General features: G+C 42.1%; 1 long non-coding RNA gene across 1 annotated transcript; it reads right to left on the bottom strand.

Moving 5' to 3' along the window:
• Window positions 1–334: 334 nt before the first annotated feature.
• Window positions 335–26,849, bottom strand: LOC143835333 (uncharacterized). Its single transcript, XR_013230100.1, has 3 exons — window positions 25,314–26,849; window positions 19,939–20,084; window positions 335–3,679 (listed from the first exon to the last, which is right to left on the bottom strand). It is a non-coding gene; the product is annotated as an uncharacterized LOC143835333 (long non-coding RNA).
• Window positions 26,850–26,852: the final 3 nt, after the last annotated feature.

The following is a 26,852-nucleotide window of genomic DNA, read 5'->3' as shown; positions in this document are numbered from 1 at the left end:
TTTAATTATTCACACTTCCCAGCCAAAGTTCTCCAAGTGGTTAATAATGTATATACAAATATAACACCAAATCCTCATGTAAAACCGCAGCCATTCGACCGCCGTGGCTCAGTGGCAGTGCATCTACTTGTCATGCAGAAAGTCCCAAATTCAACTCCCAGCATTTCCAGTTGAAAGGACCAAGGCAGTTGGTGATGGGCCAACCCAAGGGTGGCCAAACTGTGGCTACCTTGCTGTACATAGACTACAATTACCATGTGCCCCTGCCAGCTGTTTTTCCCAGCTGGCAGGGACTCATGGTAATTGTAGTCCATGAAAGATGAAGATCCACCCTTGGGCTAGACTTCTTCTTGAGACCTTGGAGAGCCACTGCCAGTCTGAGAAGAAAACACTGACCTTCATGGGCCAGTTGTCTGATTCACTAGAAGGCAACTTCATGTCTCCAAATCCAAGGGATGAGATAGCTTCTTTTCCAGGCAAAATCATAAAAGCTGATTCTGTTGAAATCAGGCAATGTTCCATGGCAGCTGGACAAATGAGCCTTCCTTGCCAAGGAATTCCTGAGTTAGATGGCCCACCAGCAAGAAAGATTTTATTACCGTTGACCCAACCTCAGAAAACAGGCACTTTCCACAGGATGTCCTTAGAGGGTCTGAATAGTCAAGAAGGGAAGTAAAGGAGGAGGGTCAAGAATGTATATCTGTGCCTTTTCTAATCATCTGAGCCAATCGTGTCCAAATAAGGTTAAGGAGCAGTGGTGCAAAATTTTTACTGTTATTGGGAGCATATCAACTTCCTGTGTTTCTCTCCTCTGCCCCCAAAAAGATGGATTTGATTTCTAGATTGGATGAGTCATTGCTAATGGATCAAATAGATTATAATGATCAGAAACCATTTGAAGTCTCAGGAGCTGTTAAGTTCTCACATAAATTCCTGTAGACTAATAAATGTCATGGTTCAGATAAGGGCCAAAATTTATCTTTCAAATCTCATCCTGTGTTATGATTTGCAGATTGCTGTAGTTCTGACCCTGAAATTTTAACACTACTTATGCTTCACAATTACATGTGTCCCACCTCACTTTAAAACCACTACTGGGAATTGCATACCTCCTAAAGGCTGGGAGAACTTAACGAGATCCTCCTTGTCATCAAAATGCACATGTTGAGGTTCTGCTTTAGGAAATTGGTTAACCAGAGTGGTGTAAGGATGAGTATGCTGGACTCGGATCTGAAGGACGGAGGTTCCAATTCCCACCGTGCTCTGGAAGCTTGCTGGGCAACTTTGGGCTAGTCCTGCTTTCTCATCTCACCTGAGACTTCAGCAGGCATAATCATATCCTCAGATCTATCTTTATGGTGATGTGGACTAGAAATCTAATTTTCTTAGAAGCAAAGCTGGGTTTTTCAGGGTGCTGGCCTCTGTAGCCAATTCAGGTCTCTTAATTTGCTTAGCCACAATTGTAGGACCACAGAATACATGTGGCCTTGGTCATACTAAATCCAAATATACATTTCTTTTTCATTCCAATATGCAATGGGGGGACAAAATAGAAAATAAGATATATATTTTAAAGTAGGCTAAATTTACGTGGAACTTTAGAATGCTCCAAGCACTTTATACACATTTGCTACTGGTAATCCTCATATTAACCCAGTAAATAAGGTACATTGCAGATCATAGGCTAAAGGTGAGGGAAAGGGGCTTGCCTGAGGCCACCTGGTAAATTCATAGCAGAGATGATAGTCAAGCGTTTTTTCCACATGATTCCTCACTCTGAACCATTTCACTGAACTTCTCTATATAATAATTGCTTTGGTCATGAACATACAGATGGAATACCAAAGAGAAACAGATACCATAAAAGAAAAACAGAAAATTCAGAAGCAAACAGGGAAGGGATGGAAATGATTTTCATTAACCAAATACAGTGCTTTGAAAAGAATTACCTTTACTGAAGAAAGAACTGGGATGTAAGGCATACAAATGGAATCACAATGACACTTTTGCAGAACCCGCAACAGAGCAGAACATCTCCTCTTGCTAGTTCTTACTGTGGCAGCAAAGATGGTTTGTTTAAAAAAATTCCAGCTTGAGGGAGAGCCACAAGAGAGCAGAACTGCTAGAGAAGAGATCCCCCCTTTCAGTTGCAAAGCACAGGGGTGTCATTGCTGTATCTGTAGGAGTACAACCAAACGGTGAGCAGGATTGCAGTCTTTGTGACCTATAGCACACAAACAAGAAGGAAAAAGTCACTCCTGGGACAAAAAAAACCCCAGGCATCTGTGCATTATCTGCAACTTTGCACAGAAATTATAGCAAAGCTTTTTTCATGAGTCAACTGTTGTCCACTCTCTTTTGTTTGGCCTTTTGGAATTCCCCTTTGCTGAATTTTCACTGAGTTTAGATTGTTCCTTCCAAGGTCCTCTCTTTATCAAGTGCTGTCCGGGCTCAGTTTGCGATGATGGGAGGGGGAGGGGCTGAGCCCAAACTCACATTGCAGGAACTGAAGTGGTCTTTTTGCCTGACCAGGAATCACTGGGTTGAACCCTAACAGGCTGTGCTAGGGACCATGGATCACATGTACACACTATGCCACAGGGGAGATGACCATAGTCCGATGGGATGACCCCTTCTTCTTCTTGCCCTAGCGGTAAAGTTGGAAGGATCAAACCAGTACAGCAGTGGATGGAAGCTGCAGGGAAGGGTGGTGCTTCAAATGCTTCTGCTGCTGTGAAGAAAGCTGTTGAGTTTATTGAAACAGAATCAGCGGGTCAGTGACACACCCAGTGCAGCTCATTAAAAAAGTTAGAAATTAATTATTTCAATTTATAGACGGGTCTCTTCCTCACAAAGTAGTGTCCAGAACTGTTCCCAGCAATATAAAAGAGGTAATAAATACAGTTAAACAGTATAAAATACAGAGTATAAAAAGCAAATGATTTACAACTGATGGAGGTGGATCCAGCATTAAGCCCCCCCCCCCATACACATACAGGCCAGAAAAGCTCAGCCTTACAGGGTCCATCTGAGAGGACGCTCTACCAGCATGGGGCTGGACTACATTTGAAAAGCCTCCACCCTGGTGGATGCCAAACACGCAACCTAAGGGTCCTGCATCACCAGTAGGCTGTGAGATTATGATAGCAACCACTGAGCAGGTTGTAAAGGGACAGGCGGAACCTCAGGTGTGACAGTCTCAGACCCAGAAATAAAATAATACAATTTCCCAGGGCAATAGTCTCTCCTTCAAAACCTATCAGAGAAATCATCAGAGAAAAAGAGGGAAAATCATTATAACCCACCATGCAGCATCTAAAAAAAATGGAACAAAACAACTCCATTTTCACCACTAGCTGGCTTCCACTCACTTTCAGTGGCTAAAATGACCCAAATGTATATCCTGGGAAGGGTAAAGTAGTCCTAAAGCCTTGGTGCTACCACCAAGAAGGTTCTGCTATTATTTGCTGCACTTCTGATGGCAGTGGAATGTGGGACTGAGAGTCTTCAGGTGATTTCAGAATGGCGATCAGTTAATGTTCATATCAGCATTCACATATGTAGGCCAGCACTGCTGGCTGTGCACAGAACTACGTGGCCAGAAGTCACCACAAATCAGCCGAGGGCAGCAGATGCCACATGCAGAACAAGCTGCGCACATGGACCATAGTTCACAAGCCTGGTTGAGAAATAGAAAAGAAGCAAATGCCTGAGTGTCATGACATTTAAATTAGTATGAAACCAATATAATATGAAACCTTTTAAGGCACTACAATGATAAGCTGTGGTTCTTCCCCAGCCCCCTGTAATAGGAGTGCATGCGATCAAGAATTCTCTGAGTAAACATAGTTGCCAAGTTCTATGAATAGGGGCAACAGCTTGGATATGTGCAAAATGAGTGCAAAATTCTGAAATTTTCAGAATTTGTGTTCATGTAAACTGCAGCTGTACACACATGGTAAATATGTGAATTGTCCCTGTTCACACTACACTGGGAGAAATGTGGGTAGCATGCACTCCCTTAATGCACAGTTGATAGATTCCCAGTGCAAGGGATTGTGTCCTGACCCGGATTGTCCAGGCTAAACTAATCTCATCAGGTCTCGGAAGCAAAGCAGGGTTGGCTCTGGTTCATATTTGGATGGGATTCCACCAAGGAATTCCAGGGTCACCATGCAGAGAAAGGCAACAACAAACTCACTCTGAACATCTCTTGCCTTGAAAATTCAACAGGGTCCCCAACCAGAAGTCAGCAGCAACTTGACAGCACTTTACACTCACTTTACACGGATGGTGACATTGTGACAAAAGGAGGATTGTTGCATGGCTATGCCTCAAAGCTTCCCTCCAATGGATTCAATGAGGTTTGCAGCGACAGCTCAACTTCATGGATATAGATTTAGCTGTAGAGGTTCCATCTCCTAGGGGGCCGTGCCGTACACCTGGCCCCATGGAAATGCTGCTGTCCCTCAGAAGTTTTCATTTTCTGACCAACAACAGCCTGCAAAATATCAGGAGCACTATACTTCAGCTGGGGAAATTGCCCATATCATGCAAGACATGGGATCCTGCTCGAAGGTCCGGGTTTAAGAATTGTGGTTTAAAGAAAAACCACCCTACCAACCTCATGCCAATCACATCCGATTATACTTGTTTGCACAGCTGGAAATCGAGCCACTTCCACTTTTAATATTTCAGATATATTTACAGGTGTTACCACTTATTCAGATCGGCACACCTTTGAAGTACTGGGCAATTTGAGGGTGCCACGCAGCTACAGGAAGATGTAGGGTTTGTTTTAAAGAACAGAAGAAAAGGAAAATAGAAAAACTGAAGTGCCTCATGACCTATCCTTCAGGGCAGACATTGCCACCCAGTAAGCTTTTCGTTGAATGAAAAATCATCATCAGGCATAACACAACAGAAGGCAGTTGTGGATGAGAGGGGCTTTGGATAACGAACAATGCAAAAAGCATTGAAATCATGATGTGCTCTTTTTGGTTTTGTTCTGATGCAAAAGGCAACACAAATGTTTTGGCCTTCCCATTCCTCCATCTAATGCTTATGAGTGGTCCCTTCAACAGGATTTTAAAAAATTCAGCAGTTGGGGGAATCACCCAGGACATGCTACTTTGAGCCCTCATCAATGAGATTTGCAAATACACTCACACGAGAACCCCCTTACAAGTCCTCTCATTCACAATTGCAATTTTGGGGTCAGGAGGCGAATTTCCTCCAGGCCAGATTGGCCATGGATTCTGGGTTTTTTATAGGGGGGCATCATCTGGGCATGGAATTGGGATCACTGTGAGTGGGCAGATAGTTGTGAATTTCCTGCATTCTGCAGGGGGTTGGACTAGATGACCCTGGAGATCCCTGTCTGTGGGCATGCAGAAAACAAACTGTGCGATCCCTACTCTAACCCCCAGAATCAATCAGGATGGGGGAACAATTGGGTTGGAGGGGAAAAGAGGCAATTAGGCAAAGGAAGAAAGGAGGAACCAGAAAACAAGGAGGAGATGAGATCTTCCTGCCCTCATGAGCTGGTCTCAGGTTTTAGTTCTCTGCTAGAAGGAAGCACAGACAAGTGAACAGGGAGGCAGGAAGAATTAGTATTCAAAACAGAATGCCAAAGGTACAGACAGAATGCAAGGTCAGACAGTTAATTCAGGCAATTCAAAGGCATCATCAGTAGAAACAGGTTGCAAGTAACTACAAAGTTGCATCCACAACCAAGGCCTCCTATCCCCAAGTTAATATAGGTTGTCAGCATCCTGTTCATCCTCACTCTGTGATGATTTACAGGCTTCAGCAGTCAGCAACTGTGTTGCTAACCTAGCATGGTGCCTTTTAGATTGGAGGTCACTTTCAGCAAGTAGCCAATGTTGCTTAATTGGCTCAGGTGAGCCAAGTGTGCTGACAAGACAGGAACCTATAGATGGAGGCTGAGCAGAGTAATGAGGAGCTTCTGCAACAACATTGAGAGTCTAAGCCCTGGTTTGTCTGCAGCTCCATTCCCTTCTTCTGGTGAGAGCTCTCTGCCTGTTGAATATCTGTCTGGGCTAAACTATCATTCAGCTGGGGCTTGGGTGAAACTGGGAGCTCCTGGCAAGTCTCTTCCTCTGAGGAGTCCTCACTAACGGGAACTGGGCTCACAAAATCCCATGATTTATTGTGGGCCTGCTTATTGCATCATTATGATATCCAAATCAGATCCTTTGCATTTTCATTAACAAGCAGATGTATAAGCTACCATCAGTGATGACTCTAAAAGAAGAATTGGAGGAAACAAAGTAATATCACAGACCACTGCTAGGGAAACAAAGCTTTTGTGATTCATATTAACAGTGAAATCCTAAAGAGAGTTACTTCAATCTAAATCCATTCATTTCAAAGGTAATAAAGAGGTCAATAAGATGATAATCCATGTTACGAGACCTTGACAATCTGTGACTAGAAAACAGGGGAGTGAAAGGATTTAAGGACACATTTTGGGAGAGAACCCACTACCCCCTTGCTATCTATTGGAAACATCTCTTGCTCTAAGGAGTTGCTCATCTCACTTTTATAGATATCAAGATCTGTTCTGAACATTATAATGATGTGGAATAATAGGAAGAAAGTGTTGATTTTTCCTGTTTTTTTCTCTCTCATTGGCCTCATGTCCAAAGTGACATTAAGTATCATGCAAAGTTCATAAATCATAGAATCATAGAGTTGGAAGGAACTTCCAAGGTCAGCTAGTCCAACCCCCTGCAGAAAGCAGGAAATTAATAACTACTGTCAAAAGTATTTATAAGACACAATATAAGACAAAATGAAGTGGGCAGGAAAACATATTCTTTTGGAATGTGAGTACTTCACTGGATTCCTGGAAGTTATACTAAAGCCCAAAGCTGTACATCCTAGCTGATGCTCCCGAAAAGATCTTAATGTGCTATCAATTCATTTGTTCCATTTGTTTTATGGTTGCAGTCCAAAGGCCAGAGATTACAAGTGATGTGTAAGACAAGATCAAACACTGGATGAAGTAAGTTGATCAGAAAAACCCATGACTAGCACTGACTGGAGCTGTACGGTTGTCACGCCAGTTACTGCAGTGAGGCAAACTTTGTTCTAGTCAACACAAACAACAATTCATCGATTCTGCATCTTCAGACTGCAAGGGCAGCAATAACATGGCTGACCATTCTGTCACATTGGCCAAATCCTTGCATGCAGGTAACCAGGTGTTTGGGACACATAGTCTGGCCTAGCTGTGTCATGCCAGTGGCCTAGCTGTGTAATTCTAAGCAGAGCTACACCTGTTAAAGCCCATTCAATTTAGACAGTCATAACTCTGCTTCAGATTGTGCTGTATGTCTTTCTTGTTTATAAAGGGGAGTATTCAGACATGCAATAGCACATTTGAAGTCTGAAGCCAGTACGCTGTAGAAGCAGTTCAAACATGGTGTCTGTTGTCTGGATGGCTCCGTCCAAAGCTTGCTGGTATGACATGGATACCTGTGCTTAGCCAACATCTGTTCAGTCTTAAACAGCGTTCCACCCTTCTAAATCCCCTGGAATTAGAGTATGTAATTAGAGTGCTTAGAGTATGTAAATCTATTTAGGATTGCATTGTACAAATATTCAGTTATTGCACAAAGAAGGCTATATGAAATCTCGCTGCCTGGTTTGTCACCATGGTATAATGTTGCTATACTGAAAAAAATTGTGTAGTAACATAATCAACATTACCCTTTAAAAAATGGAATCGCTCAGCCAGAACAGCACTATCAGGGCTGTGATGAGCCCAGGGTCACCCAGCTGGCTGCATGTGGAGGAGCGGAGAATCAAACATGGATTAACCACTACACCATGCAGGTTCAGGATGGTTCACAACAGATAGTCCGCATGCATCATACTATGAATTCCCAATTAAAACTGTAATAATGCTCCTTTCCCCTGCCTGTTAATTGATCAATCCACCTCTTAGTTGCATCATTTCAGTTCAGTGGTGGAAATAACTCCGAGGTGGATGGAGGAAGGTCTGTAGATTTTATTGGCCATGTTAGCTAGTCAGTCATTCATGTCTTGTTCTTCTCCCCAAAGGGGCCCCAAATCAGTTTATATCATGTTTTCCATTTTCTCCTCACAACAACCCGTGAAGTCGGCTGAGCGGACTGTGCAACTGGCCCAATGTCATCCAACAAGCTTCCATGTTAAAGTGCATCTGATAAAGTGGACAGACAAAATAGATCCAGAAAACTGATGCTGGAATAAAACTTTACTATTCTTTATGGTGGCTCTTGATGATCTTTTATTTGCCTTCCATTTTGAGCCTCTGTTGTTTCCTCCTCATCTATCTGCTCTATCAAGCAATGTAGGTTATACCTGACCTTACTTGTTTGTCTAGGCTGCTGTTGGCATTACAATGGAGCTCAGCTTTTGTTGTAGGAAAGGCAGAAAAAAATGACAACTCTAGGAGACCATGACACAGCATGTGTCACTTATCAGGCTGATAAGATTTGCCCCTTGCTCACACGTTACAGTCCGGTGAAGAAAACAATCAGAGGGAACACAGTTAATGTAACTATGAGCCATTCCAAGCTGTGCAATATACAGCCATAAATTTGCTAGGACAGTTATTATAGTTATCTCCTCAACAATTACATACTGGATGGCTCTGAAAATGACTGCTTAGCTGCATGCTCATTTGAAATGGGTTTATAAGTAACAGGAAGGGGGAGGGAAAGTATGAGGAAGTGTGGGCAACTTGTTATGAGGGGAAAAATAGCAAGACTGAATTGGGGACGCAAGAGAGTTTCAGTAGATCTCCACTTGACAAGGGTTCCTTTTTGATTCCACATCCTTTGAAACCCACAACACTTTCCTGACTGTGTAAATCTTGAGTTGTCACTGTAGTATATGACCAGTCTTCAATTTTTTTAAAAATATGCCATGACTCTTTGAATCTGTCTGTGAACATTCTTGGAGAAAAGAATTGTACGCTGTCTAGCGTTCTTGTGCTGAACTGCTTCATGTATGTGGGAGAAGAGGCACACACTGAAAAGTAATAAAGTTGGAAAGGATTGTTTTTGGGGAACTTGCACTACCAGACGGCAGATAACCCACCACAAAACGCCTGTTCCTTCTATGAATTATGTGTTCCCTTACTTTAAGGACACATTTTTAGGACAGCAGCGGCAGTCACCACCATTACACCACCTTCAACTCACACCTGTTGTATGCCTAGCAACCTACTCACCTCACACTACAGGAAAACGCAATGGTTACGAATTCTTCACAGACTGAGAAACAAAGATTCAAAAATGGACTATCAAAGAACAACAATGAGATATTCTGTTGAGTTCAATAGTGGCCCTGTAAGGGTTAGGATATCAGGAAGGCAGTGGGAATTGCAAGAGTAAGAGAGAGAGAGAGACCAGCAGGAGTGACAGGGAGCCTGCTGGAAAGACTCTGGGACTGACTCTCAGCTGTTCAATAAGTTGTTTACATTGACCTTTCTACTCCAATTGTCCTTCTCATCATTTGATATCATGCTGATTAAGTCTTTTGATGACATTTGCTTAGTTTATTCTAAACAGTATTTGACTCCTAAATTAGTGTGTGTGTGTGTGTGCATGGGGTGGGGGTGGGGGTTCTACTTAGATTTATGAGGATTATTTCCCTTTTTTATTATATATATATATATATATATATATATATATATATATATATATATATATATATATATATATATATATATATATATATATATATATATATATATATATATATATATATCCCCACCTTATCTCCTTAGATTCAGGGCGTTAAACAAGCCAGTTGTCTTTTATCATGCTGTAGCCAGCATAACATAGTTGTTAAGAGTGGTGGGCTCTAATCTGGAGAACTGGGATTGATTCCCCACTCCTCCTCCACATGAAGCCTGCTGGGTGACCTTGGACTGGTCAAAGTTACCTCAGAACTCTTTCAGCCATACCTGTCTTACAAGATACATGTTTTGGGGAGAGGGAGGGGAGGCAATGGTAAGCTGCTTTTAGACTCCTTGAAGTAGAGAAAAGCAGCGTATAAAAACCAAATGTTCTTCTTCTGTCTCAGAAATGACAACTAAAATAGGCATACTATGTATGATACCTTTAAGATCTCACACTGGGAAGATGCCACCAGAAAAAAAAACAGCAAAAGGAGATAACCCTGCAACCAAAGAAGTCATCTGGTACAGCTTTTCAAGATTGTACTATGCCAGGCCCATCACATGACTGACCCATTTGCATGCTTTGCTATTATGTGTTTCTCTGTTCTCTGAGGTGAGGCATCCAAGTTGAAGCAAGTTGGCTCTGAGAATCTGTTATTTTCTCCTTTTCATTCAACAAGTATAGACATTGTTTATGAGCTGAATTGTCTCTCAAAGTCTCTGAAGCACTGTTTTTAGGACTGCACCTTTGCACGAAAATTTCTTCCCCAATAAACATATTGTCTGGTTGTTGAAATCTTATCAAAGCAATGTTATTTTAGTTAAGAGAATATTTAGGAGAGGGAAAAGGTTGCAACCAGGCAGCTGATTCCTGGAAAACCTCTGGAGAAACACTTCTTTAAACACAGTTTAAAGACCGATGAGTCACACACTTCCTTGGCTTTTTCTCTTTCCTAAAGGATGCTTTTGTATCCTGAAGATTTGTCCTGTTTTTCATTTCTTGCCATCTTTAAGTCCCTGCATTTGATCTGAACTTGCATGGTTTTGCCCCATAAATGTATTAACTTCTCTGTTTTTGCCCCCAAACATTGTGCACCTGGAGGCACTGGGGAGCATTTGAAATGAGTTTCTACAGTAGTTCCAATAGCAGCACTTTTAAAGTAAAACATTTTCAAAGGAATATTTGGAAGGAAACATTTGGATTCTTAGCTAATCAAAATCCATAATTTTTCTCCTCAAGTTTAAATATTCTGATCGCTAGGAATAACAGCAATATATATATAGGTATCCCCTGTGCAAGCACCGAGTCATGTCTGACCCTTGGGGTGACGCCCTCTAGCGTTTTCATGGCAGACTCAATACGGGGTGGTTTGCCAGTGCCTTCCCCAGTCATTACCGTTTACCCCCCAGCAAGCTGGGTACTCATTTTACCGACCTCGGAAGGATGGAAGGCTGAGTCAGCCTTGAGCCGGCTGCTGGGATTGAACTCCCAACCTCATGGGCAAAGCTTTCAGACGGCTGCCTTACCACTCTGCGCCACAAGAGGCTCAATATATATATACTAGGCTTCAAAGCCCGCTGTGCCTGGGCCGTCCGTCCAAAAGGAAAGAGTCGGGCTGTCCTGGCCCAGCTCTTCCCCATCCGCGGCCATGAGTAAGGCAACCCAGAAGGGACAAAAAAAAAATATCCTGGGTGGCTACACCAGCACGGCAGACCCACCCGGGTCATTTCTTTTTTATTTTTAAGAAAGCGGAATTGTGATCTAACACAATCCCATGTTCTTTAAAATACAAAGACATGCCCCAGGCAACTCCACAGTGTGGCAGAACCTTGCCACCCCGGCTGCCTTGTCCAGAATCACAAATCCAGGGCAGTCCAGATGCAGTGGGCAAAATCATCCCCCGTCTGGAACCCAGAAGGATCAGGCCGACCTGCTCCAGATTGGACTGTAGGCCTTTGGGTATCAAAACCCATGGCATACCCTTAATGCTTTCTCTCAGCTTCAATTTCTACCCACCAAAACAGACAGAATTTGTCATATAGAACTGAGAAAAACACGGCAGTGCTTGCCTGAGGGCATGTTCCATTGAACTTTTTTTCTGATTAACCATTGATAAGATGGGGCTGTAAAGTACATGAGTTTAGATCAGTGTTTCCCAAAGTTCTGATCCTTCAGGCACATTTTCCCCTCAAGTTAAAACTGGAATCATACTCCACAGTTATAGCCACAAAAGTCTATTTATGAATGAACTATGCACCCCCAAGGAGCCCACCTTTTAGTTTTCTGCATGAGTCAGTTTTCTGAACGGACTCCCTGATGGGTAGGATCAAACTCATGAAGAGATTACACATGTACCCTCTTCTGAGGGCAGAAAAGTGTGCTGTGACTTTACATCAGAATGATTAAATAAAGTAACCATAAGAACCCAGAGACATGGGAGAATAACTCTCCCACATCCCCACAAACCCAGACTCAGGGCCAGAACAGTGAATCATGCAGAGATGCATCGAATGGCCTCCTTTGTGGGTTGATATCTCAGTCTTCTGCCTTAGAAATCTGACAACACATTAGGGATGAACATTCCCTGTTGAATTTCTTTATAGTCATATATTTTGTCATTGATTTTAGTTTTCAGCTTTCTGGTGTCAGCTTGTCTGTTGTGAAGATGTGTTGCATATTATATACAGTTGATATAGTATTTGCACATACAATGTGTATTTATTTATATATTTCATATGCTGTTGATTTATCGATAGATAAAAATGTGATAATTAATTAATTTTATGGGGACATTTTGGCAGGAGGAAATACAAAAGGGCCCGAGAATAAAGAATCACCGTTTGAGTTGCACAAAAGGGAGAAGCAAAATCAAAACAGCAGAGAGGAGAAATCCAAAGTCATCCCTGCAAAATGGCAGTAAGTGTCTGTAGATAGCATGGTAATGTCCTTCTGTGTCCTCTTAATTTCCCCCTTTAATCTTGGGTTCTCCTCTAAATCTCTCATGCCCACAGATGGTCTTCAGTTTTGCAAAGAAGCTTCTGTTCCCTGGTGGTTGCTATGCAACATGAGGCATCCTATCTGCATCCTTTCTATGCCGTATCCCGTTTCCGTTCGGCAACTCAAAATAACCACCCTGGTGCTTCAACATGCCTCCTTCCTCTTCTCTTACAGAGCTGAATATCTATCAAGTATCTTCCTGGGTTTCCTATCTCTTCCTGTTTCAACCTTGAAAAAAAATGTGTTTGCTCTGAATTGATTTTCCTCATCATTTCCTATTTACACCAGACCTCTTAGGGCTGAGGCAGGCAAACACTCACACACACACACAACCATTCCCACACATAAATGAGTCATGCAGCTGTTGGCCCATAAAAAGCATCAGCCAAACATGCAGCCTATGAAACCAAGACTCTTCACTGCTGTCAGGTGTGGAGGTTCCTGTTTGTCTTCCCCCCCCCCTCCCGCGGTAATGGTTGTGTTTCCCTGCTGATACCAGAGCAGTGAAAACAAACTTCCCTTTCTCTATATGTATGAGAGGCCTGAAACAGCAAAATGTTTATTTGGAAGAACAATGTGACACATGAGGGATAAGACTGGAAACTTCATTTGCTTGGGTTTCACGGTGGTCCAGATGAAACATCTAGTGCTGGCAAGGAATTAGTTGGAATGTTGGTAACTTTTTGATTCTATTTTCTTCCACAAAGATCAATGAAATAATAATAATAATAATAATAATAATAATAATAATAATAATAATAATAATAATAATAATAATAATAGCAGCAATTGAACTGGTGACAAGTCCAGGCTGATAGAATCCTTGTTTAACCCGTGTCATTTTTGTTTTAATAATTTCCATCAGTTTAGGATTTAGGCCTAGGGAGCCAAAGGTTACTGAGCATGAGCACTAAGTTAAGTTGCTCACATGCCACTCTGGCCCTATAGCAGGAGAGAGAAGAGATTGACTGAGGGAAACTGCTAATTCTTTTGCAGGCCCAAGCTAGGGAGTGAACTTCTGAGTAGCAGCAGCAAGTCAAGTCCTGAAGCAGCAGCCATGCACTTCTATAAGTTCAAGTTTGGACTTTCTTCTTCCGGTGTTCATTAGGATTGGTTCTGTTCTGAGTGCCCTTTTGGAAGGACACTGAAAATTTTGTTCCATTAATAAGGCTATGCTCATAGCCACTGTGATTTTGCTCTGAATCTAGTATTGCAGTTCTGGGGCTGATGATAAATATTGTTATATTTAAAACTATTCAATGTCTGAAATGGTTTCTTTTCCTTTGAAGCAATTTCCCATCTTGTCAAACCATAAAGGTGCTGTCATTTATTGATTTGAACCCTTCCCATTAGGAAGAGTTACACTTGGAACACTTGTGACTTGCTGTAGAACTTACAGACTTGACCAAGCAGAAGGGGAAGGTATGGCAGGGGATGCTGGAAATACGGTTGCCAGCTCTGGGTTTGGAAATAGTGGATACTTTAGAGGTGGAGCCAAGAGTAGGTGGGATTTGAGGCAGGGAGGGCTCCCACTGGAGTATAATGCTAGAGAGTCCACCTTCGAAAACAGCCATTTTCTCCAGGGGAACTGATCTCTTAAGTCTAAAGATGAGCTAGAATTCCAGAGCTTCCCCAAGTCCCACCCATAGACTGGTATCCCTAGTTGAAAGAATGCAAACAAGCTACTTTATACCCAGCCAGATCATGGACTGAGTGGCAGAAGCTCTCCAGGTTTTCAGGTTAGAGGTCTTTCAAATCACCTCCTACCTGATTTTTTAAATCTTGAGATGCAGGGAACTGAACCCAAGCCCTGCATTCAAAGCACATGCTCTACTGTGGCCCTTCTCCTGATCTCCTTTGTCTTGCCTATTCAACCTTTTCCCTTTCACAGATTGAAGGGAAGAGTCTGTGGATGAGTTGTTAGCACATGGGGAAGAAATGATAACCATATAGTTTATTATAACACGGTAAGTTTATTATAAACTCTGTTTTCTTATCATGAGAATTAGCACAGAGCTCCTCTCTCTCTCTCTCTCTCTCTCTCTCTCTGTATTTACAGGCCATGTTACTCACAAGACTCCCAAAGGAACAGAAAATGGCAATACCAGTAAAGTAACATTGGCCTTTTCAAACACAATTCTAAAAGGAGGGAACCATTCGGGCCCCTGTTATCTTCTAGGTACAGCTAAGCTTGTCTTACAGTGTGCTCCTATTGTCCGCAGGATCAAAGAATGTACAAGAGTGCCAAATATTGATAATGTTGCAGGGACCTTGAAAACAAATGGTGCAGTTAGAATTTATTATTTGAGCCATTTTCCTTAAACCAGGCAATCAACAACAATATATCTGCCAATATTTCTAAGGGGGAAGACTAATTTCCAGTTAGGGTTTAGAGATTATATGAAGACAAAATAGATTTGAAAGCATTTTGGTTTTTTGCTGAAATAAGACTTTAAAAATGTATTGGCTCCAACCCAGCTATGTGCATGAAAACCTACACCCACCCTGAAGGAGGCTCCTTCCAATGTTACTGTTCGTTCTGTGACACCTTCCAATATTGCAGACCTAAGAGCAGCTTTTAGCATAATCCCTTTCTCCCCCTAAATTCTGAAGTAGAATGTGTGACTAGCCTAAGGTCATCTAGCATGTTTCCACGCCAGACTGGGGACCTGAATTTGGGCCTGGCCCCTACCTGGTGGAATGAGCTTCCAGGGGAGATGCAGGCCCTGTCAGAGCTCGTTCAGTTCTACAAGGCCTGTAAAATAGAGCTGTTCCATCAGGTGTCTGGTTGAAGCCAGGTCACCAACATCTAAGAACCCCCCTCCCCAAGTTGAAACACTCTCCCTCATAACATCTGGACCTGGCAAATATTATGGGAGAGCAATGTGGGAGAGTGATGTGAAAAGGCCCAGGTGCAAGGGAAATGTTGTTTTAGAAAGGTTAATTGATTTTGGTTTTAATTCATGTTGGTTTTAAACTGCTGTACTCTGCTCCAAGACGGCGGAACTCAAAGGGACAGTTCTATAAATCTAATGTTAAGTAAATAACTATAAATCTAAACTACTGGCCATTTCTTCAACCTGCGGCTGGATGTGGCACCAGCTAATCCTGTCTAGTGTGTGAGGAAGTAGTGCTAACGTTATTTATTTATTTATTTATTTATTTATTTATTTATTTATTCATTCATTTATTTATTTATTTATTTATTTCTATGCCACCCATTTCTTTGCAGCTCTGGGCAGTTTACATTGAACATTAAATAACTTACATTACATCTTAATGAGATTCACCTGTTCACAGAGAAAATTCCTTACATGACATGCCTGCTCCCATGTGTGTATCACTTCACTAGCATGATGGTATAATTCACTTTTGTGTGGATATGTGCTGTCAAATTGTTCCCAACTTATGGCTAGCCTATGAATAAATGACTTTCAAAATGCCACATGGTTAACAGCCTTGCTCAGGTCTTACAGACTGGGGGCTGTGACTGGTTAATTGCGCTGCTGACTCAACTTAGTTGCAAGATTGACATGGCTGGGGAGCTGAGGGTACAGCAGGGATACACCTCTCTCTGTGTGCTGCAGGCATGTAGCAGTGGTGTGGGGGAATGACGCAAAGCATCATTCAGGGTGGGGCAAGGCCAGGCTATAAAAGTCACCACATGTACTAGCCCGGCCTCTTTTCTGGACCCCGCTAGAAAACAGCTACGCAGCCACCCTCCGGCAGTTATGGTTATGACAGTTTGGATGGGCTGGGGTTGAATAATGTTATGGTTTCATGTTATTTTATAATTTGTCACAGCCAGTGGGTCACATGGAAGGGATCCTGGATTTTTGAGGGGGTCTGGCTTGCATGCCAGACTCTCCATCTGAGACGCCTTTCTAAAGAGATGTCAAGTCATGAGCGGCCACCAACCAGCTGGGAAGGTTGAGGCTTGCCTTCCCACTTGGCCTAGGGAAGCACCGGATGAGGTGTGTACCTCACCCTGGTATTCCCGGGAGGACACTTCCCTGGTGGAGGGTCCATATGGTCAGGAGACCCGAGTTCCTGGCTTGGACCTGGTGGGAGGGGAGTTCCTGGTGCCATCTGGGGACCCTGAGGGATGAATGGAGTTCGCCTCTACAGGCTCCCTCTTCCATGCTTGGCCACCACTCCTTTGGGATGGGATGTTGGAATAAATGGCTGTGGCCATGTTTAAAGCCAAAACAGATGTGTGCACGTCCTTATTGGAGCCCCCAAAATGCCCCCATGCTAGTCAATCTCAATCAAACTAATATAGGCAGAAGAAGTATTGTGATCCATAAGCACTGTTATATTAACTAAGATCAGAAGAGCAATATGCTGAAAATCCCTTTATCTGTACCTTGTTTAGTTTTATTCTGAAACAAACAAAATCCACATCCTAAATCTTAATTAGAAACAACCTATATGATCTCAGGATATTAGATCAGACTGTATCAGAGTACATGCTTTGTAAGAGGTTGTATATTTTCAATAAACACCTCTATCCTCTTTATTTATATCTTTTGGAGAATTATAGGAAGTGCTGGAACTGAGGAAGCTGAAACTTTCTTCATAAAAAAGATATTTCCTGTCAGACTCTCTATATTAACTTCCTATTGTTCAGAGGCATAAACACTATATTTACAATAAGGTTGTCTGGGCAAGAAACTATCCTTGTGCTTTACTAGTACTCGTTTGGGAAGTGCAGTGGAAATGTAGGATCATGAATCTACGGCAAATACCCTTAAATCTGAAGAACTAACTCCAGAGCATATAACCAACTACTGAACACAGAACCAGGAAAATATTTACTTATTTATTTTATTCCATTTGTATACCTGAGGGACCGCTTATCTGCTTATGCCCCCCGTAGGGCTCTTCACTCTGTGGGTAGGAATTTGTTGGTTGTCCTGGGCCCCCTGTCTCCCAGCCTGGTGGCATCAGCTCCCGGAAGAGCTAAGGGCCCTAAAATAACTATCTATGTTTTGCAGGACCTGCAAGATGGAGCTCTTCATCTAGGTGTTTGGTTGAGGCCAGGGCAAGGATTGACCTGAGTTACGATATGTGCATCCCATACTGAACGTCCTTGGTTTTGACCAGCTGAATTAGATTGGGAGAAACTGTTTTGCACTGCCATCTTTATGACTGCTGATTTTATGATGAATGTATATATTCTGTTTTAACAGGATTTTATGGGTTATGCTGTTTTATGGATTTTTTTGTAAGCTTCCTTGAGGCGACTGTCGAGAGACGTGATGTATACATTCAAAAATAAATTTAAATTAAAAAAAAAATACCGCCCTCCCCAAAGGCTCAGGGCGGTTCACACAGGGCACTTCCGCACCCTGTTGCCCACTGGCTAAGACTGCCCCTGCCTGGAATAACCTTTTGAGATGGCCAAAAGGGACTCATCTTTTCCACCAGCAGGAAAACCCTGGTGGATCCAACCTTACACATGACTGGGTTAAACAACGTTCAGGGCAAATGAATCTATCTAGGGCCATATATTAACAGGATCAGCTTTTTAGAGAGAGGGGAAATAACAAAATAAATGCCATTTTAAAGGCAAAGGCTGCAAACATTTCACTGAACAATGCTGCAAAGTCCTATTCTCTCTGACGATTTCTTGGTTCACTCTGACACATCTATATCCCGCCTTCTGAAGTACTCGTCGCCATTGAATATCACTTCCCCTTTCTGAAGTCCTTTTCTCCACTTGTGCCATAAATATGGAGTACTTGATAAGAGGCTATTGCAACAGCCAGTGTTTAATACAGATATCAATGATATTGAAGTTTTCCAACAGCAAACACTATCTTTGGTATTGACATAGTAATACAAGACAAGCAAACATCGTGATTAGCAATCAATTTTAGTATCACACAGATTTCCAGAAAGTCAGAAGGGTCTTGATTCTACCTCCTTTCTCAGAAATCAGGCTCCATAGCCCCAAGACCGTAGATAAAGTGATTTTCACCGAATTCAAAAGAACAGTGGCAGGAACATATTGTGAGCCAGTAATAAGAGATATAACTTTCAGTGCTCATGCAAAAATAATTTCACACCCACTCCGATATGATGCATTTCATGGTCACTCACCACTTTTACCCATTACTTATCACAAGCTTAGGGACAATCAGCTCCCATTTTCCGGAGCACAAAATGGGAAGGGGGGAAAGAGATACCAATGGCTCATCGTCAAGAACCTTCCCTCAAGACAGAACTAGACTTAAAACGGCTAGGACTACCCCCTCATTCAACTTGGACAGCCGCCACAGAACTAAAGAAGCTACTCCGATTTTCTTCAGTCTTATCTACTCTACCCCAAAACAACTCCAGTCATCACTTTAGTCAGCAACGCTGATGCCAGGGCATTCTAGACAGTGATCTTCTCCCTCCCCCCTTGCCAGCATGGTATGATGTAGTGTAATGTACAGTGTAATGGAGTGTAATGGAGAACCGGGTTTGATTCCACTCTTCCACATGTACCAGTTGGGCGACCTTGGGCTAGTCACAGTTCTCTTAGGATGGTTCTTGCAGAGCAGTGCTCTTAGAGTTCTCTTGCTCACCTACCTCACAGGGTGTCTCTTGTGGGGAGAGGAAGGAGAGGAAGGGAAAGGTATTTGTAAGCTGCTTTGTCAATCCTTGGGTAGTGAAAAATCGGGTATTTAAAAACAGTTCGTCTCTCACTCCTAGTGACCACTTCAGATGCACAGCCACAGCCTGCCTTGAATTCATGGGTCTGGATACCAGAGTTATTCCCCACAGCCCAGCCCAGACATCACCACTGTGTTTCGGAGTCATCCCTGTCTCAGACAGATCTCTGGAGAAGCAGCATATTTTAAACAAACAAACAAACATGCCTGTACTCTGAAATGTACCTTCCTCTTCCACCTGGGCTAATGCTGTACTTACTTTATTTATTCCGTTGTGGATCCTGCTGAATTCAGATCGATTTGAACTTGGGTCTTCTTCTACCCCCCCCCCCAAATTGAAACAGAAAGTGTTCTGCATGTGATTGGGGAAGCTCAGAACGGGGGGGGGGGGAGGCAAGCACAACAGGAGCCTCTTTCTTTTCTTGAATGAGGAGGGGGAAGAGGATTGGGTGTAGGGTTGAGTGCTTGGGCCACCGAAGCAGCCATTCGCACTCGAAGCAGTCAGCGCAGCGGCGTGGAGGGGAAGGGTGCGCCAGTCGGGGCACACCCGCAGGCACAGAGCTCGTTTATTCACTCACCAGGTATCCCTTCTGCAGGGCACGGCAAATGTGTCTCCAGCAACAAAATGAAGAGAAAATCACATCAGACAAAGAATCAACTAGAATCCTGGAAATTTTGCTGGCCACAAGATGTACAAGTATTGAGTCTCAGTGAGAAAGGCACACTACAAATAAAGGAAATAAAATATATAAAGTAAATGCACAAATAAATACATGTCAGAGGTGGAGGAGACAGAAGGATTCGAGAAAGATTCAGCAGCGGTAAAATAATGCTATCTCTCTCCTTCTGATGTCGGGATACATTTTCTAGTGATTGTAGGAGAAGAAACTTTGTTCCTATGAGAATAGTGAGTGTACCAAATTCCCAGACATTATTGTCCAATCCTATCAGTGTTGGGGATTCAAAAATGAATTCATAATAGAAGAAAACAGACAGTTTGCTTTTGATCTGGTTTTCTGTCCTCAGCAAATGAATGCCTATATCTTGGAGGTGTGTAAGGAGCCCTTCCACTGAGGAGCACCTTAAATTAACACTACGTGGGATTTAATCTTCATGGTTACATCAATACATTATATTAAATTATAACAGTGGATTGATTAATTTTCTCCTTTTCAGGGGTGAAATGAAATGTTCTTTTACTGCTGCCTGAAAACTGATTTTGAGACCAATCTTGTATTAGGTCCATCATAGAATACGGACCTAATCCATTTTGTGATCACCCTTAAATTTATGCCAGTGTTAAATACTGAGCAGAAAGGACACTCCATTTTGCAAATATATTGTTCTAATAGAGTCGCTATAGCTAAAACCCTCCTTTGTTGCTGAATATGTCCCAGAACATTTCTGGTCTCAGTCCTATGCCGAGCACTCATGAGAGACAGATATGTTTGTATTGACATTGCTTTAAATATATTGAAAAGGCATAAATCAGAGTAATGAAATTCAAATACCCGTTAATATTAATAGCTAAATCTTTTGGGAAGCTAGCTGTAAAGAAAATAAATAAATCAAAGAAAAACACGAGTTCTCAATATAAATGATAAGTCTAGTTAAATGAATAAAACCATTCTTTTTATTTATTTATATTTATTAGCAGTATTTATAGCTCACTTTTCCTCTTAGGAGCTCTCATCAGCATTTCTCCCTCCTAACAACCCTGTGAAGAAGGCCAAGGGTGAACTAACCCACTTTGAGTGCAAGAGAAGGTCACAGTAACAGCATAAACTGCCCTTTGGCTTGAATATTATATTTCCTATAGGGGGCATGACTGGGGGAGGAACTGGAAAACCACCCCGTATTGAGTCTGCCATGAAAACGCTAGAGGGCGTCACCCCAAGGGTCCCCTGCTTGCACAGGGGATACCATAGGGGGCATGGATATGCACTGTTTGCATTTTCTGCTCTAGGCTTCCAAATATCTTGGTCTGCATCTGATAGCAGACCAACCAAGAGACCCCTTCTCTCAGTGAGCTGAAATGGTTCCTGAAGTCTATTAATACTAATGAAAAACAAAACCAGTGCTTTCCTGGTATATAATCAATAATTATCTGCTGAATAACATGAACATGGTGCCTGCATGTGAAGAAGTCCTAAAGATCAAAAGAACCAACTATTTTGATGTTTTCCCGTTAGATTCAAGGAGCATCTCAGAGTGTGACAAGATTTTCAGGGTACTTGAATCTCACTGCTCTACCGTAGACCAACATGGCCATCCGCTGAAATGATAGGCTTTACCATTCGGCATGCATCTTCACATAATGCCTCTGTTTTCCTCCTCCTGATGGATGTTTCTCCTAATCCTTTTTCAGATGTTACACTGGAATATATCTAAACACATACATGAGGAGTGAATACTGGTCACAATCCTCCCAATAATCTCAGTCGAAATTAGGCACCCTATTTATTTACTTGATTTTTGATGGTCCACATCTGCATGTACAGAAGCTGGAAAACACACATGGTGCCTTATTCAGATGAACTGGAGAACATGCACTTCAGGAGGACCACAGGCAGCATGCATTCCCAGTATGCATGGTTGGACACCTCCCAATACATATTGTGAAAATGGCTCTAGTGTTGCAGTTTCAGTAAGAAGTGAAGAACTTGAGAGATGTAGTTAGTGCCATCTCTTCATTCAAAATCTTGCTTCCCAGCTATTTCCTCCCTGGTAATGTTCCCAATATGGCAATGTATAGATGGGAAAGCATCTTGAGGATTAACTTGGAATGGAGACCAAATAATCAGGGAAAGTTTAAGTGCCAATCTATGGCTCATTGGTTTCAAATCACGCCCTTATTAAGTTCATTTTTCCTTATAAAAAGTAGCCATTGGACTTTGCAAACAGATATTCATGTAGAACCCTGTAATAAACAGACCCTCCTTTCCACATACAGCCTGCCTGTCTTAATGATGGGCATGTGACTATTCATAAAAGGCAATTCCCCAGTGAGGCAATGTCTTAATATAGACATCTTACATAAATATAGACATCTCAGAACATCTATTCTGATAAATTCCGAAACCTATGACTATTATGTGCTTGGGGAAGTTCTCAAGTTTGCAAAAGACGCTGCATTATCTGAATGATAGATATGTTAATGAGTTGTGTCTCAATGCAACTTCCCAGATCACTGCTGTTCTTATGGGAATTTTAATGTTCGAAGAACCTGAAAGAATGCATACTTTATTTCCAAACTGAGCTGTCCGTTTACATAACAAAAGAAGTCACAAAAATTGTAATATATTTTCTCCTTTAGAATTCCCTGTATAGGTAATTCTAATCCAAGCGTAACTGGCTAGTGTACATCAATAGCGTCTTCAAATCTCAGATCGATAACCTAGACATTTTCAGAGAATACTAATTAGCCTCACATAGGAGTTATCTTGCTTGGTTGAAAAAACAAAGCCGCTAATCTACAGCATTGACTGTATAAGCAATATTTAAAAAAAAATACTCCTAAGAGGTCAATTTAAGGGCTTTGAGCAATATACTCAAAGCAAAGGCACAACCTTTTCTACATGTTCATTTGCAACCCATGATGGTTTTCACATTAGGACTATTGGGTAAACTCCATGAGCTACTGTGATTGATAAACACAGGACATTTCCACACCCTTTAAATGTAGTGAAATGCTTACCTTATATAGTTGTTATATTTTGGCCCTCCATATGACATCACCAACATCCAGCGTCTGGGCAGTAACCGGCCAGCTACATCTTACATTTTAAAGCACTAGTTAGGGAATAAAGTGGATTCCCCAACCAATTTAGGGCAAGCTATAGGAGAGCAACCAGCAGGAAACCAGCAGAGGGAAAGTATGGAGGCTCAAGCGTGCTGAAGGCGCCTGCCTGGTTCCACCCTCACACTCGCCTCTCCCTTGTTCCCAGGGATGGGAATTTCTTTTTTAAAAGGTCTAAAATCCTGGAGCAACGAATAGGCAGACAAGCGTGCAGGTGATACCAGAAATAAATTATCCCCCCCAACAAAAGTTGTAACACAAAGCATGCCTCTCTAAAGTTCCCGTCCCAATCAGGAACAAGATTAATGTTTAAAAGTTATATGCATATAGTTGTTTAAATGGAGAACTATGAATTGAAAAAAAATTAGTGGGCATCGCGGGACCTTTAAAACATGGAGAAAGAAAACATGGAGAAAGGGGATTGGCTGCCTGGCTTGATTAACAGGCAGAAGAGAGACATGTATAAAGCGTGTTTCTCTCTTCCGCTATTTCCAGCAGCACTCATGGAGGGTGAGAAGCGGGAAAAGGTGGCAGATGAAAGCGACATACTAAAAAGGTGAGGAGGGGCTTGGAGGCGCGATAATGGTTAGCACTACACCATTCAGCTGGCGTTACAGTATTTTTTCTGATGTGCGGAAATGCCCCTAGTTATTATTGGACTTCCCTCACCCCCGCTATTCCTCAAGTATAAGCCTGCAATGAAAGACCGCTGAGAAGGAAATGCTGGTCTTGGTTTATTTTATGAAGTTAGATGACAGCATATATCATCGGAAGTCCTTCAAGACTCAGGATCTTGCAAGACTTCAGATGAGAAGAAATGATGCCACAAATTTCTTAGCCAATATGTTCGGCAACTGAACAAACTGTGTTAGGCACTCACGACCAGACATGATCCCAGATATGTTTCTTTGGCACCAAACAACTTGAACAGTTGGGAGAGGACTTACTCTCTAGGTTTTACCATAAAGCTTCCAGGGATTTCTAGAGAGTGACAAGTCTTTTTGGTTTTCCCAGGAAGTCGTATTATGTGGTTGTCCATGGCCACTTGATTTAGCAAAGTCAATGTTGCTGGCTGCCCCCCATGCCCCTGCCTTTCAGTTCTTCCACTGGCAACCCTAGCCTAGAGAGATGGCTAATCTAGTTATTTAATAGGGTCAGCCTGAGAGACACATTTAATGGTTTATTTGTATTGGCTTTGATAGAAATATTGAAAACTGTGTTTTTTTTGAATGTATTTTATGCATACATGAAACAAACCATTGCATAGACTCCAGAATTATTGGCTGTGCCTCGTTTTTAGTGTTTGAATTAGCCTGGATTATGGCCTTCTTTCTGCATTAGAATTCCAGCCCAGGGATTCAGCTCTCTGTAGGCCCAACTTCCACACACACCAAACATCCGTGTGAATAGGCATACCGCACGGTGTGACCTGACATGAGAACGTAATTCATGTGTAGCTATGCTAAAGATGACATTAATTGTCAAAGTGTGGAGAATCTACGAACATTAGGGCTTCATATTATGGTGGCCTGGGTAGCTCAGAGACATGAACAAACTATGTTCTGAGGTTTAAAAAAGATACAGTTTTGTGGACTAAACCTCCCCCTTCCTTCAAAGGCTGGAAACTGCAGTCTGACTAAGACACAAGGCTTTACCTTGAAAGAACCGCAGGAACTATTTGACCTCAGGCCTACTTGATAACTTTGTAACTTGCTGTCTCAGGCATGGGGGGCACTTTCAACTAAATTATTACCGACAGTGGGTTTCTAAATGTATTATTCTATTTAGTGCCAAAAAAAGTTAAAGCATAGCCAGCTAATCAGCTCTGAATGATTGCCCAGTTTGGATTGTTGCTATTATTCTAACCTAAATGACATTGTATGATACAAGACATTGAATTGTGTCTTGCAAGGGCTGAGGGTTGCACTACGAATGAGACAGTATGCTGTCTTTTGAGAAGGGAGCAGAAGCAACTTTATATAAGTCCCAGTATAAAGGTAAAGGTATCCCCTGTGCAAGCACTGAGTCATGTCTGACCCTTGGGGTGACGCCCTCTAGCGTTTTCTTGGCAGACTCAATACGGGGTGGTTTGCCAGTGCCTTCCCTAGTTATTACCGTTTACCCCCCAGCAAGCTGGGTACTCATTTTACTGACCTCGGAAGGATGGAAGGCTGAGTCAACCTTCAGCCGGCTGCTGGGATCGAACTCCCAGCCTCATGGGCAGAGCTTTCAGACTGCATGACTGCTGCCTTACCACTCTGCTCCACAAGAGGCTCTTAAGTCCCAGTATAGACACCGGTAAATATTCTGTTCCAGGTGAGACCTACTGGAAGAATAGACATTAGACAAATAAGAAGTTGCATATTGAACATTTTGGACAATGTACAGATCTGTTAAGCTTGGACACTGGAAAGAGTCCTTACAGTGTTTACATGCTATATGCTTTCCTTAAATAAAACAATAAAGATTAAAATGGAAAAGCTTGTTAATCTATGCCTCATTTACAGAATCAACTGAAATTGGGCAAGGTAAGGTCACACTGTCCATCCTGAGCTCATTAATCCCATGTGAGGCTGTTTCCATTTTATGTAGAGTTTCCATTTTATGTAGGGGCGGAAAGGGCTGCACTCAAAAGTGAATCAACAGGAACCAAAGGCTACTTCAATCATAAGTTAAAGAACCCATTGTGGTGAACAGTGACAGACAAAATTCAGACCACAGACGATTCACACTGAAAAACTTCACGGTGGCCTCTTTGATGTAAACCTCCAGAGCACTGACCACCTGTGTTGTTCTCACACAGTATACGCTGTGTTATTTGTTAGCCAGGTAAACAAGTAACTCAATAGGGACATAAGTCAACCTTGGAGTAATTTTAGATTCAAAGACGTTTTTGATCTTGGTATTATAAACACGTAGGATGCAGAAAAATGATCCAGCTTGGTTAAGTATTTGACATCTCTTCTTCCATACCCAGTAGATTCAGATATCTTATACTACCACTGACAGAGTAAAGGAAAACTGAAGAGCAACAGTAGAGATTCCAGTTGACTCTATTTGTCTCGAAAGCCCTTTATTGTCACCTGATGTCACAATCTATCGAACAACGAGTCACAATAATTTCTAACGGTGCAAGTGAACTTTGTCATAAAGTGTTCTCTGTTTGCTTTGTGGCACTCTTTCTGCATCCAGTTTGCTGGCCAAATACTGATCAATGGAAAAATGATAGATCTCTCCCCCAATGTTCCATTGTCTGTAAATCAAATTGCTTAACACAGAAGGATGATGAACAGCTAATATATCATATTGCACGACACCCCAAGCATTCAGGAACAATAAAGATTTCTTTAACTAGTGTCAGCATGACATTTCTGAAAATTGTAATTTCAGCTACTTAAATAGGCATTTGCAAACATATTGTGTTATTGAAATGCCCACACAAGAGTGGGAATGCGCATGAAATCGCAAAGCCAGTTATTCTCGTGTTCATACTTGCTTTCTAGTTCCAGGCTTGTTCAGTACCTCTTATCTATGGGATGTTTTGGTACTAGAATTGGAAGTAGGTCTGAGATAAATGTGGGGATGGGTGCAATGGCTGATCACATCAAAAAGACAGTGATCCCCTTAAGACAGAGAAGAGCGGTGCATTTCTCTAAACTGCTGGGGGGGGGGAGCATTTGAGTAGTTCTGTCC

The sequence above is a fragment of the Paroedura picta genome, chromosome 4 (genome assembly GCF_049243985.1).
Source record: "Paroedura picta isolate Pp20150507F chromosome 4, Ppicta_v3.0, whole genome shotgun sequence".
Lineage (NCBI taxonomy): Eukaryota > Metazoa > Chordata > Lepidosauria > Squamata > Gekkonidae > Paroedura > Paroedura picta.
This window is presented reverse-complemented; position numbering and strand designations above follow the sequence as displayed.